Source organism: Equus przewalskii, chromosome 16, assembly GCF_037783145.1.
Source record: "Equus przewalskii isolate Varuska chromosome 16, EquPr2, whole genome shotgun sequence".
NCBI classification, from domain to species: Eukaryota; Metazoa; Chordata; class Mammalia; order Perissodactyla; family Equidae; genus Equus; species Equus przewalskii.
This window is the reverse complement of record NC_091846.1, coordinates 50,322,039-50,334,557: the sequence shown is the minus strand read 5'-3', so window position 1 is coordinate 50,334,557 and position 12,519 is coordinate 50,322,039. Positions and strand designations below refer to the sequence as shown.

The following is a 12,519-nucleotide window of genomic DNA, read 5'->3' as shown; positions in this document are numbered from 1 at the left end:
TTCGTAATGTTTAAATAAAACATTATTTCTGGGGCTGGCCCAGTGGCATAGCAGTTAAGTTCGCATGCTCTGCTTCGGTGGCCCAGGGTTCACCAGTTTGAATCCCGGGCATGGACCTACGCACTGCTTATCAAGCCACACTGTAGTAGGCATCTCATATATAAAGTAGAGGAAGATGAGCATGGATGTTAGCTCAGGGCCAATCTTCCTCAGCAAAAAGAGGAGGCTTGGTGGTGGGTGTTAGGTCAGGGCTAATCTTCCTCAAAAATAAATAAATGAATGAATGAATGAATGAATAAAAATAAAATATTATTTCCAGTGATATATGTGTTCAATGTTCCTAGCAAAAAGGATTACTTGTTGAGTCCCCACTATGAGCCACGTGATTTATGCACATTATCTTATTTAATCTTTTCAGGTGAGAACTATTAGCCCTAATTACAGGAACACATAACTCAGAGGAGTTAAATAACCTCCCCAACATCACTCAGTAAGTGTCAGAACCAGGAACTGTAATTAGGTCTATATCACCACAATGCCAGGGCTCTTTCCACTACATGACGCTATATTTCACTCAAAGTACCACGTGATATAGCCAACACCAACACTCAGGGAAATGCCCTGGAGTCCCAAAAGATGGAAAATAATAGCAGAGTAGCTGGGAGGAGCAGCAGTAATGAATGGCTACTCCAACATCCCTGGATGGCTCAGCCTTGAGCCTCACCCCTCCTGGGGCTACACTGAAGTCACGAGTGGCCTGGCACTAATCCTGACCAGACTACTTCCCTGTTTCTATCTCCCTACTAGATAGTTTGATAATGTTTTATACTCTTTCCTAGCCCCTTGTGGTCCATTGACACAAGGTAAATGAGAAGGGAAAAGATAATGTATTCTACTGTCAAGTGATAATGGTTTAATAAGTATGTAGGAGTTTGTTTTTAATTAAAATGGCTAATATTGTGGGAAAATAAATTTTTTCTCATCAAATCTACATGTTTTTCCTTACTCTCCAACACAAACTCCCTCAGCTCTGTCTGCACATTTTTTTTCCCTTAGGACCCATTGGCCGTGTCACCCTAACCATCTTGTCGGCCCATTTGGTGGCCCCGGAAGCATTTCTAGAAGCTCCAATTTAAAACCTCTAAGGTGAAGCCCCTATCTCATCAACCTCTAATTCCACAGAAATTTCACTGCAATGGACCTCTTTCCATCTTGCCCAGAATGTAAAGAAAACTTTTTATAAGTGGATATTTCTTGTACTGTTATTAAAAATAGATCAATAACATACGTCTCTGTGAATAACACCCTTTTTAAAAATATCCTTTTTTAGAGTGGATTAGAGATTATCAACCTCTCAAATTTGTAGTGTCAAAAAATATATGCAGCAAAATCTTTTATTTCTGTCATTCTTCAAAGAAATTACTGACTTCAGAGACTGAGGTTAGCCTGAGTTTCAGATCTACTCAACACCCAAATAATGACGCCTTAGTAGCCTCAATTTAGCCAACTGAACTTTCTAAGTGCCATCGTTCAGTTTCATTCTAATTAGCTTTTTAAATTCTCACAGGAAAGATGAAACTCTAATCTTGGCCCCTATAAAAAGCTGTTACCTGTACCATGCCTAACAATAGCCGACACCAGCAATTGTATTTTAAATGTGGAACATTATATGTAAAAGTTGCCTGTCTTTATTATGCTTGGAACTAGAAAAATGTTTCCCTTTAAAACATTGAATGCATAGGTGAAAAACTCTGATGTGAAATCACGATATCAAAGTCAGTAAGGGTAGTGGAAAAAAGACTTTTCAACTTCTGGTCCATCTTTCATTTCCTCTTTGCAGCCAAACACCAGAAGGAGCTAGTTTTTACTCACTACCTATAGCTTCCGCCCAAAGATATCTGTCTGTCTTTAGATTTTAGATAAAACCACTCTACTTAAATTCTGAATCACAAAACCAATCAACCTTATTAGTTCTCTTTGGATACATTTGAAACTATCAAGCATCCTCTATTTTTTAAATTTGTCGTTTCAGCTTCTCTCCATCTTCACATGGTTTTTCTCAATATCCTTCAGTGTCCTCTATTTTTAAATAATAGCACTTCCATGGGAGCGTTAGGGTCCATTAGGTAATCGATCCACTGCTCCCCTTGCCCAGTGCCAGCCCCAGCTGTCCTGTCCCAACTCCAGGAATTCCCTGGGCCGCCTCCCAACTAAGCCACAATCTTCTTCTTCTTCTTATGGGTCCTCTTGACAAAAAGACTTTGCAGATCTCACTCTTCCCTTCCCACCCCAGGACAAAATGCCTCTTGACTTACCTAATAATATCTTTACCACTCTCTGCTAATTTTCTCTTAAGAAAGATAGTGTGAGCAAAGAAACTGGAATGGGGTGGTGCATACAGGAAAGAGAACAGGAGAAATAAAACATAAAAGAAAAAGAGGAGGAGCAGAAAATAGATTAACAAAATAGAGGATGAGACACGAAAAGAGAAAAAACAAGAAAGAATTCAGTTCTGATTGATGATGTCTTGGATCACGTGATAGTTATAGCTATATTGGGCTTAGATTTTATATGTTGTATCTCATTTAAAACCCACATAATGCTTTAAGGTTGACACTATTATCATCCTCATTCTACACCTAAGTGAAACTTTATGGTGAATGATTTCAATGAAGTCAGAGTCGTTTTGCAGGCAGGGCAGGAGTTGGAAATGCCGACAGTGGGTGAAACTAGTTCTTTCTGGACAGACAGAGGCATTAGGATGAGTAGTTTGCCTGTGGTTACATAGCTAGCACACAGTTGGGATTCCAACCCAAATTATCCTGACACCACAGTTCCTGTCCCAGAAACCCAGGAAACAAAAAAAGGCCAACAGGTGGAAAGTTACTAGACTGAAAAGAAAGGGTGAGAAGAATGACATTCCCTTCGCGTAGAGATTCAAAATGGACCTCAACCAAGAGCAAGACTTGGAGCAGACTTTCTTTGATCATTTTACCAAAGGATCATGAGACCAGCACAGAGTGATAATTGGATATTTTACCTGCTCCCAGATCTTCCAATCAATTTATGAAGCTTGTAATATACTTATGTAAATTGATATCTTTATGGAAAAGACCAAATGTAAGTAGCTGCCTAGAGGAAATCTCTATAGTGATGGAAAGTATTAAAAAGCCAACATAGAATAAGGAAAGAAATACAGCAAAATTACCTAGAAAGTGGTATATGCACAAACTCTGGTGGTATTACCTTGGTGTATGAAAAATTCCTGAGAGTTTCACAGCCCACTAATAATGCCAGATTCACCAGTATTTGTTAACAGAAATCACTGGTAACAGGGAAAACCACCTAAGAAGTGGAAAAGAACAAATGCTGTAAAACCATTTTCAGTAGAAGAAGAGGAGCCCAATAATTACAAACCAATGAGCAGAAGCATTAACTCCTGGGAGATAAATAAAACAACCCATCAAACAACTAATTATCACCTAAGAGAACATGAAATATTACATAAGGAGAAAACAAATAGGGCTTCATGAAGTTTAAATATTAACAAGTCCATTTAAATTAATGGACTGTGTTTAGCCTGACTATGCAATGTAGAAGGAAATCCAGTAACTATCAAACTGGTAAAGACTCATTTAGCCTGCTGCAATGCTTAGAAATTGGCTAGTTCTTTAGTCTCATGGCCTCACAGTCTGTGCTTAGCATTGGGAAACTTGCTTACTGATGGCGAAACAGTTCAGAATGTAGCACAAATGAAATCTTTTAGCTAGCCAGAGGTCTATATGCTACCAATTTTCCGAGTCTGAGGAACCACCAACCATAAAATTTTCTCACTGTTGGTTCTTGTTTTTAATATAAGACCTTCACCCACGCATTTCCACAACCTATCTTTTCTGCAGAATGATAACATCAAGTTTCAGCATGAAGAGTCTTACTCTCTGGGGCAATTATCTATTTCATTTTAAAAAGACAATGGTCTAATGTTCATTAATAAAAATGTTATTTAATAAAAATTATGTATCACCTGAGCCCCTCATAGGGTATTTCCAGTTCAAGCTGAAAATATTTGTTAAATGAGTGAAAACTCAAATTTTGACTACAGACTATGAGGCAAAACGCTGTTAGTTACCTTAAATACTTTATCATATTTCAAATTCACAACACTTCTGTCACGTAGTCATTCTTGATTCCAATTTTACATAGTATAATCTTTCTCATTATATTGGTAATACGTGCTCATTATAGAAAATAGAAGAAAGCATAAAGAAGAAAATAATCAGATAACTTTCATCAATCATTGTTATTTTCCTCCAGGATTCTTCTTTGCCAATAGATCTACTGATACATATTTTTTTACTGGCATTTGAAAAATAATTAAATAATTCTTTCTGCTGCAAATACAAAATATATCATCTTACGGGTCTATTTATCAATATAATGTAATTCTTCTGATGTTTCCAACAGAACCATACACAAAATCTTTGACCACATCTCCAATTATTTCCTTTGGATGGATCCCTAGAAGTGAAATTACTTACCAAGGGGTATAACTTCTAAAATGTTATTGATCCCTATTGTCAAATTTCTTTTCATAAACTTTATACCAGTTTAAATCTACCAGCAGCATATGAGTGTCTATACATCTGCCAGCACTTAGAATGATCATTTCTTAATCTCTTTAACAATTTAATAGGAGAAATCAGAGTCATTTTGCTTCAACTGCATATTTTCATCATTTTACTGGTCATTTTATTTACTTTGTGACTTCTCCATTGACTATTATTATAGATTTATTATTGCTTTCTTACTTTCTTTACATATCAGAAACATTCATCTTTACTTTCTGAGTTTTTCATTTAGCTCCCAATTCTGATTTTTTTTTTTGATTGGCGGCTTTTAATTTTGTATTCTCCTTTCTTGTTATGAATCCTTCCACTCTTTAAAAATCTCTGTAGACCATCCATGAAACTTCTTTCTGACTTAAAATCCAAGCAATTGCCAAGTCCTACGATTCTACTCCTACATATCTCTTGATTGTATTTCTTTCTGTACTCAAGCTACCTATTCAAGTTATCATAATCTCCTTAGCATCTTAATGGTTTCCTAGCTATAGTCCCAGTCTCTAGATTTACTCTCTTCTAATCCATTCTTACTGGTGCCAAAGTAGACACTCCTCGCGTAACACTTTTCAATGATGCTCCATTTCTGTCAGGATGAAATCCAGATTTTAACAAGGCTGACAAGTCTATACTCTCCAGCCTCATTTATCCCCACTCTCCATTCCTCATTCAACTCTAGCTGCAGTTACAATGAGTCACTCCAGTTCCTCGAGCGTTTCATCCTTTTTATCACCTTTAGCTTGTTGCTCACTCTACGCCCTGTGCCTAAAACATTCTCCTTTTTGAGCTCTCCTTACCCTTTGCTCTCTTTTCAGGAAAAACTTCTATTCATCCTTCATGTCACACATTATATATCCTCTCAGAAGCATTCAGTGACACTATCCTAACCTGCCCGCATCCCTACCTCCCCAGGCTAAGTTTAGGGTCCTACTGAGTGCTCAAATAGCAAAAAGTACCTCTCCATAACAACACTTACTATATGGATTGCCCATTTGTGTGGCTGAGTATTCTTCCCCCATCCCCAACACACACACACAGACACACAGGTGCATGCACACACAAACACACACGCATTATAAATCTTGGGGGCTGTAACTAAGACTGTCTTCTCCAGACCTGTATTTCCAGAGCTTATTACAGTATCTAATGCATAATTAGTTCTAGAGAAATATTTGTTGAACAATGAGATTAAATATTTAAGCTTATCTTTCTAATTTTTAAAAAATATTTTCTTGTTACAAGGAAACTCTAATCCATATGGATTTACTTTGCTAATGGGGAAATGAATACCTCTCCCATTGATATATGATTCTTCCTTTGTCACATATTAAATTCTTCCATATTTTAGAACGTGCCTCATGGCTGTTTGTTTTATTCCAGAAATCTGTGTTTAGTTTCTTACAGTAGAAACAAACTATTTTGATTATTGTCTTTTTATAATGCATTTTATATCTAGTGCAAGCATGCCTCATTAATTTGCTTTGTAGAATTCTACCAGCTATTCTCACTCATTCATTTCTTTCAGATAAACTTTAAAAATTATTTTCTCAGGTTCCAAAATAAATGTTCTATTGGAAATTTTTATTGGAATTACATGAATCCTATAAAAAGGTTTGGGAAGAGCTGACATTTATGATACTCAATTTGTCCATCCAGGAAAAATACTCAAAGAAGCTTTTACTCAAGAAAGTCTTTATGCCTTACAGTAAACTTTTGTGATTTTTTTTATCCAGGTCCTACATTTTTCTTGCAGAGAGTTTTTTCTTGATATTTTATATCCCTTTGTGTTATGGTGAAATAGTCATATAATATACGTCACATTATGTCATATGATATGTATATTATATAATACTTTATATATTATATACACTATATATAATATATATACATTATATATAATATGTAAAATAGATAAAATTCAGTAAGAATCCTAAATTTTCCCTTTATCCATTGGTGCTGTGAGGTAAGCATGATCATATGTTACCCTTGGTCACAGTGGAGTCATGATTAAATCCAAGTTTATCTGGATTCCCGCCCTGCACTTTTTTCAATATGAATTCCTTTCAAACTTTTACCTAATGACAGAAGAGAAGACACTGGAAAGGAGTGAGGAGAGAGAAGGCTTGTAGGAGCAGTTTTCTCCAAAACCCCTTAACTAAAGTTGGCTCCCGATGCCTATGGCCCATGCTTATCCTGTGGTTTCTGTGCATTCTTTGCAATACTGCCACAGTTCCCCGAGATGGATGTATCCTAGTTTGAAAAGTATGGTCTATAGTTCACTATTTTCTCCCAGGAAGTTCAATGGAAACTCAGTCACATTTTAGGGCAGGGAAACTTAGATTTAGAGATAAAAAATAAATTATTTAGATGCTTAGCGCTCTCAAGTATACAATTACAATGAGTATTCAGGACTAGTGGCTCTCATGTCTAGAAGTGAGATGGCTGTCATTTAATGGATGTCTATAAAATTCGTTCTTTCAATTAATAATCACAATAAAAGCATGTTTCACATCAGTAAAAAAGTTTAGCAACTAACATAAAATGCAAATCTAATAACTGTAGCTGTTATGTGACAAAGCATCCATTTGAGGAAGGGACTTTCCAAAATTCTAAAATTAAATGGGTTTTCACAACAGTAAACTGGACATAATTCAAGATATTTCATAAAAACTTTTGATTAAAAAGTGAACTTTGAGCAACTGCAGACAGGTTCACATCAATTAATACATAAAACCCTTATCTCAAAGTTCTCAGCAAGAGAAAGGGGAAAAGTTTCAATAAATGGCCTAGAAGCAGAATTATGTCAGTAGACAAGCTGTGTGGGACCAGCAAAGATTTCCCATGGGCAGCTGCTGGCCAAGGACTTTATCACTTCCCTCTTGAAGAATGCTTCGAGTTAATGCCCAAATCATAAGGGAAACTATCAGTTAAATCATGTTTGCTTAAGTTGACTGCTTAGTGAATTATATGCGCTTCATTCCACAGTTTGAGTTCAGTCATTCAAAACATATCCTCTTTGTTTTGTTTACAAAGTCCTCAGGAAAATGAATCTCTCAGGTATTTCAGTCAAAATTCCAGTGGTTAGAGAAGACAGCCAGATAAGCAGCACCTGTGGAATGATAGTGAGGTGAGGGGTGTGCCTCACTGGGGGATTGGGTGTACCACAACCTACACACACATACCACACTACCTTCCCACAGAGAGGCTGCCGGCTCCTGAGATTAAGCCCCCATGAATATAATAAAAAACAAGACTGACTCCACAAACCACAAATTAAAAACATATCCCATTATGTTATAGTCATACCATACACACTATAACAACAGTTTCAGGTACTACTGGATAAGGAAATTCTCATTTACATACCACTGTAGTCCTTTTATAAAGCCAGAAGGAAGCTCATTTATTACTATTCCATATTTTACATGGAAAAATTTGAAAAATCATTGGGAAAATTCAGGTGATCTGGCTTCTCATTCCATTGCTGTTACTATGATCCTGGCAAAGTTACTTAGAATTTATACTTCTGTTGTCCTCATCCAGAGAATTCATAAGTTAGACTAAATAAGCCTATGCTCCATTCCAAGTGAAAATCTGTGTCAATTGGACCTACGATTAACAAGACGCTAAAATTTTAATTAAAATCCTGGCCTGTTTATCTGCATTCTCTGTCTATCCTGACATTTAGAATCAACTAAATGTCTTACTAAAATTTTTGATGATGTCATATCTCAGTTTTCTCAGATTGATTTTTTTCAGTACTTGAAACACTGGAGTACAGCAAATATCAGAAAGACCATATCTGCATTATAAACTGTGGAAGTGAAAGCCAGTTTTAAATTTGATCATATTTCATTAAAAGTAAAATTATAATTCACAAATGCTATACTTTAGCTTACTGATTACTCTACATGTTTGAAAGCCAAGTTATAAAATTCTTTAGTAAACCCTTGGGAATCGAACTCCAAACCCCTGAGATGGCACATGACCTAGTCAGCAATGGGAAGCAACAAAAACTCTAGAACTAAAGGCAGAGCCGATTGTGCTGTGGGGAACGCCCCTCTGGAAGACAGAGCTGCTAGCTGCAAACTGAGCGCCCCCTACGTTGGATTCCCACAGCTCTGTATCATAGATGGAAATGGTGGTTAAAAAAAGCAGGAGTCAGACAAGTCAGCTTAGCTATTAATTATAAAGGAAATCCTGGTTAAAATAACTTTTCCATTCTTATCAAAGGGCTTCCAAAACTGGTTTTTCAGGACTAGGATACGAATGGAGGTTGAAAATTGTCCCCATATCCCTTAATTAATTCTTAGGTTAGAACTCAGAATATAACACAGAAAAGTTGGTCAAACGCACACAGATCCCTGTGGGAAAACGCACGCCCCCGTTTAAGCCCACCCTGCTTTATTCCTTAGTACATTCATGCAAAAAAAAAAAATAAAATGTGATTTTCTTATTTGGGGAAGATAGGGTGGAGAGGGTATGGTTTTGGCATCTCTCTCACAGCTCAGTGACTTGTAATGTTTTTAGCAGTCAAGAAAAAACAATAAGACTTATCCATAAAACAATAGAGTTCACATTTCACTAAAAGCATCATCTGTGAAAACAGGGAGGTCCTTTTAAAAAATGCTTTCATAGTCACTTGAAAAAATAGACCAGCAAGTGCCAGTCCCTTGACTTAAAGACCTGACTATCGTAATATGTGACAGGATTCACTAGCTGACAGCTCCCACACGGAACTCAAATAGGCTTTTATTTCTATGATGCCTGTAAATTCGTAAAATTGCCAAGAAGTTAAAAGCCATGCAATCTGAAATCACAACAAGGAACAGCAGAGCTGTTGACAAGCAGAGCAGCCCGTTGGAAGCTGTGAAAATTTAACTGGAAAAAAGACAAAGTTAATACAGTCAGTTCTAATTTTAATCATTTGCGAAGAAAACAGGGAAAGTTATACAAGTAAAGCAGATGTATTTATGTTTGCAAATATAATTAAACTTACCTCTCTTGAGCAGAAAACCAGGACTTTTTGTCTAAACAGCCTGCACTGATCCGACGTGGATCCAGCTGAAACAAATGTGCACCTGGAGTTTACTGCATGTGGTTTCCACCCCTACCTGACTGCGTTAATGAACAGTTCAGAGGTTTCTCCCGCAGTGGCTGAGTCACCCAGGGAGGAGGTGGGTGGTGTGAAAGAGGGTGTCACCTTGTGTAAATACCAATTCAATTAAAACAGGCTCACTCATGGACCTACTGTCTTTGGTGAATTCTTCAAATAATTTATGGCCTTGTTATGCCAAAAAAAAAATGTGCTTCTCTTATCACCCTTTTAGCTGATATCAACAATATGTACAACTATATCACTGACAAGTTGGCATAGTACGCAGCCTATTTTGGATTCTCCTTTAAAAAACAAAAAACTCATGGCAGGAGGAATCTCCATCTGCCCATAGTACCTGGAAGGCTGGGGCACAGATACACACAGAGGAAGTACACTGCTCAGAGGAACCAAGATCCCTTAGGAGAGAAAAATCTTTTGGAATCCTGGGATCAGGAAATATGTAAGGAATTTGTTACACAAATTCTACACACAGAATATTTTGTAAAACTGTCAGAGGAAAACCACATTCTGAAATGTAGGAATTCGGATCCTCATATAATTTCACCATATATAAAAATGTGAGAAGGATGGTTGAAACTTCTCTCGCATCTGAGGAGGGCAGTAGACATCAGAGACAACACCTGCTTCTGGTGAGAGGAAGGAATAATGCAGAAGAGCCACCTAGCTGGGGGTTCCTATTACAGGTTCTGGAATGCACCTTCCATAATGGCCAGGAGGCTTTAAAAAAGCTTAGCAAATTTGGAACATTGCTGAGAGAAGCCGGGTCATTAGAATTTCCTGGGTCGCATTTATTCATCTGCCACACCAACAATTAACTAAATCCCCCCAGTTTCAAGACAGCTCCTGAAAACTACAGTCCAGCTGAGCTATGCCTATGGAGGGGACTATAACCAGAAATAGAAATGTTCAGCTTGGAAGGCATAGGCAATTGCTGTACACAATCATTATGAACGAGGACATCACTTCCTTAATGCGCCCATATCTGAGCTGAGTAATTTGAAAATCTAAAACGGAAAATGTTCTTTAAAAGTAAATCATATAGACATGTCTGTATAGCCCTTTTATGACGTTTTATATATGCAAAATATCTTAGAAATATATTTTAAATTTCTCTGATGCCCATAAATGTTGATTGGATTGAGGCTGGATATTAATACTACAGATGAGAAACTTGAAAAACCAAGATATGACTTGGCTCAATTCAAAAAGTAAATCAGAAGTTATGTTCAGCACCATAAACAGTTTATATTCAGCAAAATAGAAGTTATATTCAGCATCACTCAGTATTCATTTAGCCAAATGAAGGGCTAACAATTTAAGAGCCAGTTTGTAGGGACAAGTAGTAACTTTACAGAATGTTTAAATGTACATTTTTGTCCTTCATAAAATACAGAATCAGAAAAATAAATTTTTACCTTATAATGAAATAAAATACTACCCAAGGTAGATTCAAGGCTTTTGAGCTTACAAGCAATTATTTGTGCATGTAATTGAGAGTTTCTCTTATTTCACATACGAGGACCCCAAACCAAGTCACACCAGTGTCCTTTCATTTAGAACCAAATCTTTGATTCAAAAAAGAGATAAGTCTAAACGCTTGGGCAAAATTCAGACCTCCTCATTGCTGAACAGACATTCAGCAAAAAGACTGTCAAAAGTTAGGAACCTCAAAATTTGAAGAGGTCAGATCAAGAATGTGCACAGGTGTGGAGGTGGCCAAATAACTTCATTTAGGCCTTGAACTGGGAAGCCTTGAGTATGTTTAGAATAACTTGACTTCACCACACCTATTTCTAGGGGAGTGTCGGAGTTCTTGAGGTCTCTTTAGAACATAAGCTCCTAGGCTGGGACAGCAAATGTTTTATCGCAGGTGCCCATGCCAGTTGCTTGGTGCTGGCTGCCTGGAGGGATGTGATGAGGTTTGTAAGGCAACTTTGGACTTACACAGGGGAGGGCCGTGATTACTTAGCAGTGTCTGCCACAGGTCTCAGCTGGGGGAGTGTTTGCTGACTTGTCTCCTAAAAGAAGACAGTGCTTCTTCTCTGTTGTATCCAGTGAAACAATCAGGCAAAATGAGCACTTATTATGACATAATAATGAAAATAGCAAAACTTATATAACACTTTTAATGTGCCAGGTTTTGTTCTAATCACTTTTCACACATTAATTTAATAATTGTTATTAAATGATTGTTACCTCCTGCTGTGGTCTGAATGTATCCCCTCGAAATTCATATGTTGAAATCCTAACCCCCAAAGATGATGGTATTGGGTGGTGGGGCCTCTGGGAAGTGCTTAGGTCATGAGGGTGGAACCCTAGGTCATATAAGTGTTCTTATAAAAGAGACCCTACAGAGCTTTCTAGCCTCTTCCACCACGTGAGGACACAGCAAGAGGGCCCAGACTAAGATGCAACATGAAGAGGGCCCTCACCCAACCATGCTAACACCTGATCTTGGACTTCCCAGCCTCCAGGACTATGAGAATTAAAATTTGGTTGTTTATAAGCTGGCCAGTCTGTGGTATTTTGTTATAGCAACCCAAATGGACTAGGACACCTCCTCGCCCCAGAGAGATGCCAAACTTGATGCTGAACATGCCAAAAAACACAAAAAGGACAAACCAGCATCTCAAAGCTCCCTAATCTATTACACCGAGATTTAGAGGCTTTGAAAAATAGAAGTTTCCCCATTTTTCTCCCAGATGGAGAAAATAAATGTTAGGTATATTTTAAAACAAAAGAAATATCATTAGGGTGATAATTACAGAACCAATTCCTCCT

At 37.4% G+C, this 12,519-nt stretch overlaps 1 protein-coding gene across 37 annotated transcripts in view; it reads right to left on the bottom strand.

The window, feature by feature from the left end:
* The window catches only part of SCEL (sciellin), a 272,873-nt gene that overhangs the window by 94,476 nt on the left and 165,878 nt on the right, over nucleotides 1-12,519 (bottom strand). For 9 of the 37 annotated variants that reach the window (XM_070578985.1, XM_070578992.1, XM_070579012.1 and 6 more), the window contains exons 1-2: nucleotides 9,619-9,774; nucleotides 3,247-3,345 (exon numbers count right to left, since the gene is read on the bottom strand). The exons of 6 other annotated variants lie outside the window; for them this stretch is intronic. The gene's annotated coding sequence lies outside the window, so the exon portion shown is untranslated. Of the gene's footprint in view, nucleotides 1-3,246; nucleotides 3,346-9,618; nucleotides 9,846-12,519 lie in introns of those variants that run through there. 22 more of the 37 variants (XM_070579003.1, XM_070579008.1, XM_070579016.1 and 19 more) reach the window with 11 other exon arrangements.